This window comes from Leucopleurus acutus, assembly GCF_964270905.1.
Source record: "Leucopleurus acutus genome assembly, chromosome: 5".
NCBI lineage: Eukaryota > Metazoa > Chordata > Mammalia > Artiodactyla > Delphinidae > Leucopleurus > Leucopleurus acutus.
The window spans coordinates 125,073,888-125,079,887 of NC_139147.1; positions in this window are offsets into that span (position 1 = coordinate 125,073,888).

Genomic DNA, 6,000 nt, shown 5'->3' on the forward strand with positions numbered 1-6,000 from the left:
GTTTAATGAAGAATCATATTTTCTTGTAAAACTTTGGGAATCAGAATATCTTTTACAAGACCAATGATGTGTAATTTATCGAATGCTTGCTTTGTGCCTTGTGTATCATTGCCTGTCGTTCTCACAACAGTCCAGTGATTATACTTACACCCATTTTGCAGAGAGACCCAAAGCCCTTCAGAAGTTGTGGAGCCAGGCCTGTGGGATTTGAAAAGTTCATATTAACAAGGCCTGTTATTAGAAAAGTATTAATTGTGCATGAACAGAAATATAGGTCCTGTCTTAGAGGCCCGGGAAGCCCCTCTTCCCAGGGGCCCCAGAATGTAGTGGGGGGTCAGCCCACTCGTGAAGTGTACCCAAGTCTGTCCCCAGAATAGGCGAGGCAGTCGGATTTCTCCAGTGGCTTCTTCTGTGCCACTGTTTCTTCCTTGCGTATAGGTTCTGGGATACCTGGAATTAAGGAACGCACCAGTTTGGGCTGCATTTTCTACCTACTCATTCCCTGGGTCCAGGACACTGGAGATAGGAATAGTCGCTTGTTATCAAACAGGATTGTCATGGAAAGAAATAAAGTCTGAACAAAATACTGTGAAATGTATTGAACTGAGTGTGAAACGTACTCATCTGGCTGATCCTGCTTTTGACATTATTTCCACTCTCAGAGTGTCTTCTTGTTACCCAAGAAGTACCTAAATGTTGCTCTAACCTCTTAAGCTGCCTCTCACCAACCTGCCCATGGACGTCAGTGATTTATGTTAAGACAGCAGCTAAAAGTGGTTTCATTCACAATAGTCCATGTTTTCGTCGGGCCTCCTTTGGAAAAGGAAATTGTTAATGGATTGACTGATTTTCTGAACTTACTACTTAAACAGTGTGAATGGACATCAAAATAAAAGGGAAGGGGCTTCCCTGGTGGCGCAGTGGTTGAGAGTCTGCCTGCCGATGCAGGGGACACGGGTTCGTGCCCCGGTGCGGGAAGATCCCACATGCCGTGGAGCGTCTGGGCCCGTGAGCCATGGCCGCTGAGCCTGCGCCTCCGGAGCCTGTGCTCCGCAACAGGAGAGGCCACAACAGTGAGAGGCCCGTCTACCACAAAAAACCAAAAAAAAAAAAAGGGAAAAGTTGCATAATCTGATACCTACAGGTTTAAAACTTTCCATGCACCCTTCCAGTGTTGGTCCAGCGTGACTGTTGTCTGTGTGTAAAAGGAAGAGGCACCAGTGCTTTTCAAACGAGCCTGGGGTCCAGGACTCTGGCCTCAGAGGATTGTATGTCAGCACCAGTGCCAGGAACCACAGCCTCCTGTTGCCAGCCAGGCTGCTGCTGCTGCTTGGGTCTCTCTCCTTCAGCCCATGGAGGCTCTGGCTCTGTCTACATAAAACACAGAAAGTGGAGAAGCAGCGAACCAAGGTGATTTTGTAGAACTTCAAACCAGAAAAGTCTGACAATTTCAGGAGAAAATAGGTTTTGGTCTGAGTCATCTGGAGAGCGGGGTTTGTAGATACACCCTTAATTAGAGCAAAGAGCCAAAGGAAGGCACTTTTTAAGTGCCTAAGGATCATTCCAAGGCACATGTTCCAATTGCTTAAGACTAAAAATCTATATCTAGTTTATTTTGAGAAATTTTAAAAATATGGAAAAGTATAGAGAAAAATACCCATATTCCCACCACCCAGAATTGACCATCGTTAAATATTGGCTCAATAAAAAAAATCCCAGTAGAAGATAAAGCCCTATCTGACTTTCACCCACAGCACCATTACTTTCTTCTCCTCCCCAAAGGCCAGCGTTCTCATGGATTTGGTGTGTTTGCTTCCAAGTCCACCTTCTATAGTTATATAGAAATTACATACATGAGTACATGTTTTAGGGCATGATATAGTTCTGCCTTAAAAAAGTATTTACATGGTACCATGCATGGCAACTGGGAATTTGTGTGAGAGCGGGACGGGATTATAGGAAGCCACCCTTTGGAATTCCTGTTGTTGCCAGAGCTGATCCTGGTCTCTGCTCACAACCCTTCAACCCCCCACCTTTAGCACGAGTTTACCTAAATCTTTAAGTTAAAGGGTCCAGAGATAAGAAAGGAATCTATAAACAAAAAAAACAGATGGAACCAGCTGGGACCAAGATGGTGATGAATCTGACCTACAACAGACCCTGAGTCTCATTATATGTTGATTTAACTACCTTAGCATATTAAATGATACACCCTACCAGCCACCATGGCTGGACATTATAGAACAAAAAGGATCAAAACGGGTGGTATGCCACTCCTTTGGAAAAAGCCCTGCCCCTTCCCTGGTAGACTTACGCATATGCCCCCCTATCATTAGCCTCACTCCTCCTCCCTTTGTCTTTACAGTACTTTTTTTTTTTTTTTTTTGACCTCTCCCGTTGCGGAGCACAGGCTCTGGACCCGCAGGCTCAGCGGCCACCACGGCTCACGGGCCCAGCCGCTCCGTGGCATGTGGGATCTTCCCAGACCAGGGCACGAACCCGTGTCCCCTGCATCGGCAGGCAGACTCCCAACCACTGTGCCACCAGGGAAGCCCTACAGTACTCTTTAACATTAAATTCCTCTTGCCAGGTGGGTGAGAAGATGATCTGTGAACTTAGTTCCCCGCTTCTCTGTTCTTTGGCCACTGAATAAAGCCTGTGCTGTGTTCATCTCAGCTTCTGTTTCATTATTCACTCGAACCCAAACGGAAAAAGAACCCTCCCCTGACAAGGCAGAGAGCCTTGGCCGGGCTATGGCCTGAGTAGGGTCCATACAACTTAATTCAGTAACAGTATCACCATCATCACATTTATTCACTATTCATTGACAATCTCTTATATGGCAGGCAGCGTGTGAGGGGATATGACAACGAGAATCACTGATGGCTTTTCCCCACCCGTGAAGTTTACATTCTAGTGGAGAAGACAGTCACAAAAATTAGCAAACGGATGCAACGAGGTAGGTTGCCTCCACGATGGCTCCCAGAACTCCCTACTTCCTAGTATCCACATCCTTGTATAGCCCTTGTCCAAGTGTTAGCAAGGTTGGTTTGTGCAATCAGTAGCATACAGCAGAAGTGATGCTATATCATATCCAAGATCAAGTTATAAAAAATACTTCAGCTTCTGTCTTAGGTGCTCACACATTCTCTTCATCACTTCCTCTGTGGGAAGTGGCTATGTATGTGGACACTCAGGCAGCCTGTGGAGAGGTCCACTTGACAAGGAATGAACTAAGGCCAGCCAGCAACCGCATGAGTGAGCTTGGAAATGGATCCTTCAGTCCGCTTGAACCTTGAGATGACTCTAGCCCCGGGCCAACCCGTTGAGTGCACCATCACGAAAGAGTCTGTCCAGACCATGCAGTTAGCCTACTCCTGTATTCCTGACCCACAGAAACTTCCAGGTAATAAATGTTTGGCTTAAGCTGCTATGAGTAGGGGTAATTTGTTATGCATCAATAGATAACTAATACAGAGACAGATGAAATAATTGCAAGTTGGAATAAGTGCCTACACCAATCTTACAGTAGAGCAGATGCCCATTGGGAGAAGTGGTTCATGGAGCCTGAATGCTGGTTTCAGATCCTGGATCCTGGCTCAGCCACATACTAGCAGTGTGACCTTAGCAAGTCATTTCTCTAAACTTCTATATTCTAATTTGATCATTTGTAAAACAAAGATAATAACGGTACTTACATTAAAGTTGTGAAGCGTCAACAAGTTAGAAAATGAAAGTGCTTAGCCCAGAGCCTGACACATTTTAAGGGCTCAATTCATTTAACTGTTGTTATGCTGTATGGATTCTTAAGCATTTGTTATTAATATATTTACCTGAGCTGTTTACTTGTTGTCTTTCATACTGGAAAATGGCTACTGAAGGTGAATGCTGCTGTATAAATCTGACTCAGATTTAACAATATAATTCAACACTGTATTGAGCACCTACTATGTGCCAGGGACTAAGCTAGGTACTGGAAAAAGATTAGTGAGGTATGATCCATGTCCCCATGGATCATACCTCCCCAGGGGAGGCAGAGCAAATGTATTAGTGTAATAAAGGATTTTAAGTCTAAAAGACTTGTGAGTCGAAGAATCTGCAAGAATTCTTCACCAAATGCCATTCATATTTGCTATACTTCTTATTGTGGGGAGGCACCTGATAGTTCTATACTCAGGAGAAATTTTGAGAATCAGTTTAGAAATTTAGAAAATAGATCTATTTTAATTGCTAATGTAGGCTATAAATTACACTGCGGGGGACTTCCCTGATGGTCCAGTGGCTAAGACTCTGCGCTCCCAATCAGGGAGCCCGGGTTTGATCCCTGGTCAGGGAACTAGATCCCACATGCCGCAACTAAGAGTTCACAAGCCGCAACTAAAATATCCCTCATTTTGCAACAAAGATCGTGCACACGGCAACAAAGATCCCATGTGTTGCAACTAAGACCCGATGCAGCCATATTAAATACATACATACATAAAACCTTAAAAAATTATACTGGGAAATCAAAACACAGAGGAAAGCAGTACGACGAAATGAAGACAGGCTTTGGTTCTCAGCTTAAATGTCACCTCCTCAGGGAGGTCTCCTGTATGTAACCCTATTCTCTTCCTTCATAACAATTATTATAATTATATGCTTATTTGTATTCCATATTTCTCTTGCCAACTATACTGTAAGCTCCATGAGGTTGGGTTTACTCACCACCGTAGAAAGTATCTAGTTCAATCCGTGGTACGTAACAGGTGCTTAGTAAGTTTTTGTAAGTGAACGAATGTTAAATGAGTGTTAGAACCATTAGAATCCTGGTGGGTAGATGAGGTCCATAGAAGACTCTTGAGACCAGTGCAGCAGGATGCGGACCTAAAGACTGAACTTGTGTGCAGGGCCCTTTCCTTTTCTGGCAGAGAGGTGCTAGAAAAGCCTTAGGGGTTCAGAAGAAGGGATTCCTTTGGAGGACAGTGCTCTAGAGCTTCCTCCCCTCCCCTTGCTACATACAAAATCCAGGAGTGATGGGAGAGAGGTTCTATTGTTAGGAATTAGAGAATAAACAGCCTTTTTTGCTTTGAAGATTGTAAAGGATACTGGTGATCATCCGTCTAGCGTCCATTTTCCTCTTGATCCTTACAGAACTCCAATTTTACCCAAGTAGCCATGTTTCCTTCTTGTAATCCATGTGACTCAAGGAGCACCCACCCTAGAGGGTAAACTTTTCCTTGGTAACTTGATAAACTTGATATCCTGTACTTTCCAATAACTTGTCTTGGTAACTTGTTGAACCACTGCATCAAACAAGTCCAAAGTCTATCTTGCCCCTGGACTTCCTGTTATGTGAGATAATCAATTTCCTTATTGCTTAAGAAGACAGTTTGAATCAGATTTTTTTTTTAAATCAGATTTTGTATTCTATTTGCAGGCAAATAATCCTAATTGACCAATGATGTTTGGCCTCCTAGCTATAATTAGGGCAGCTACACTCAGAAAAGTGGGTAAGTCACCATATTACCCTGGAAAAGTCAAGCAGTGAGACTCTTTGTGTTCCAAGTGTTGAAAATGAAAATCTGCCAACCAGGCTAGTGTGAATAGCTAAGTATGGAAAGGGCAGGGGGTGGCGGTGGGGTGAGGACATGTTTGCATGGGGCAGACAGACACAGAGATCAAACTCATAGTGGCTCCAGCTGCCTGGAAGAAGGCTGAGTATGGGCCTGAAAGTTGAACCCTAAAAGCTGTGACCCTGAGACCTCCTTGTGAGAGACACCATGCCCTCCGTGGGAGATCCCTGTTGGCCTTTGTGGGACCTGCTGTGCTACAGACTGGCATCATTTGACCAATTGGAAAGTACAGGTTGCGAACAGTGACATCGTGTGGCTATAAGATGCAATGACAAAGGCCACCAGGCCTTCCCTTCAGGTGTGTCACAGCTGGATTTTCCTTTGGGAATTTTTGGATCGCTTAACCTGCTATGAGTTTTTGAAAAAGGTGGGAAGGAGCCCTATT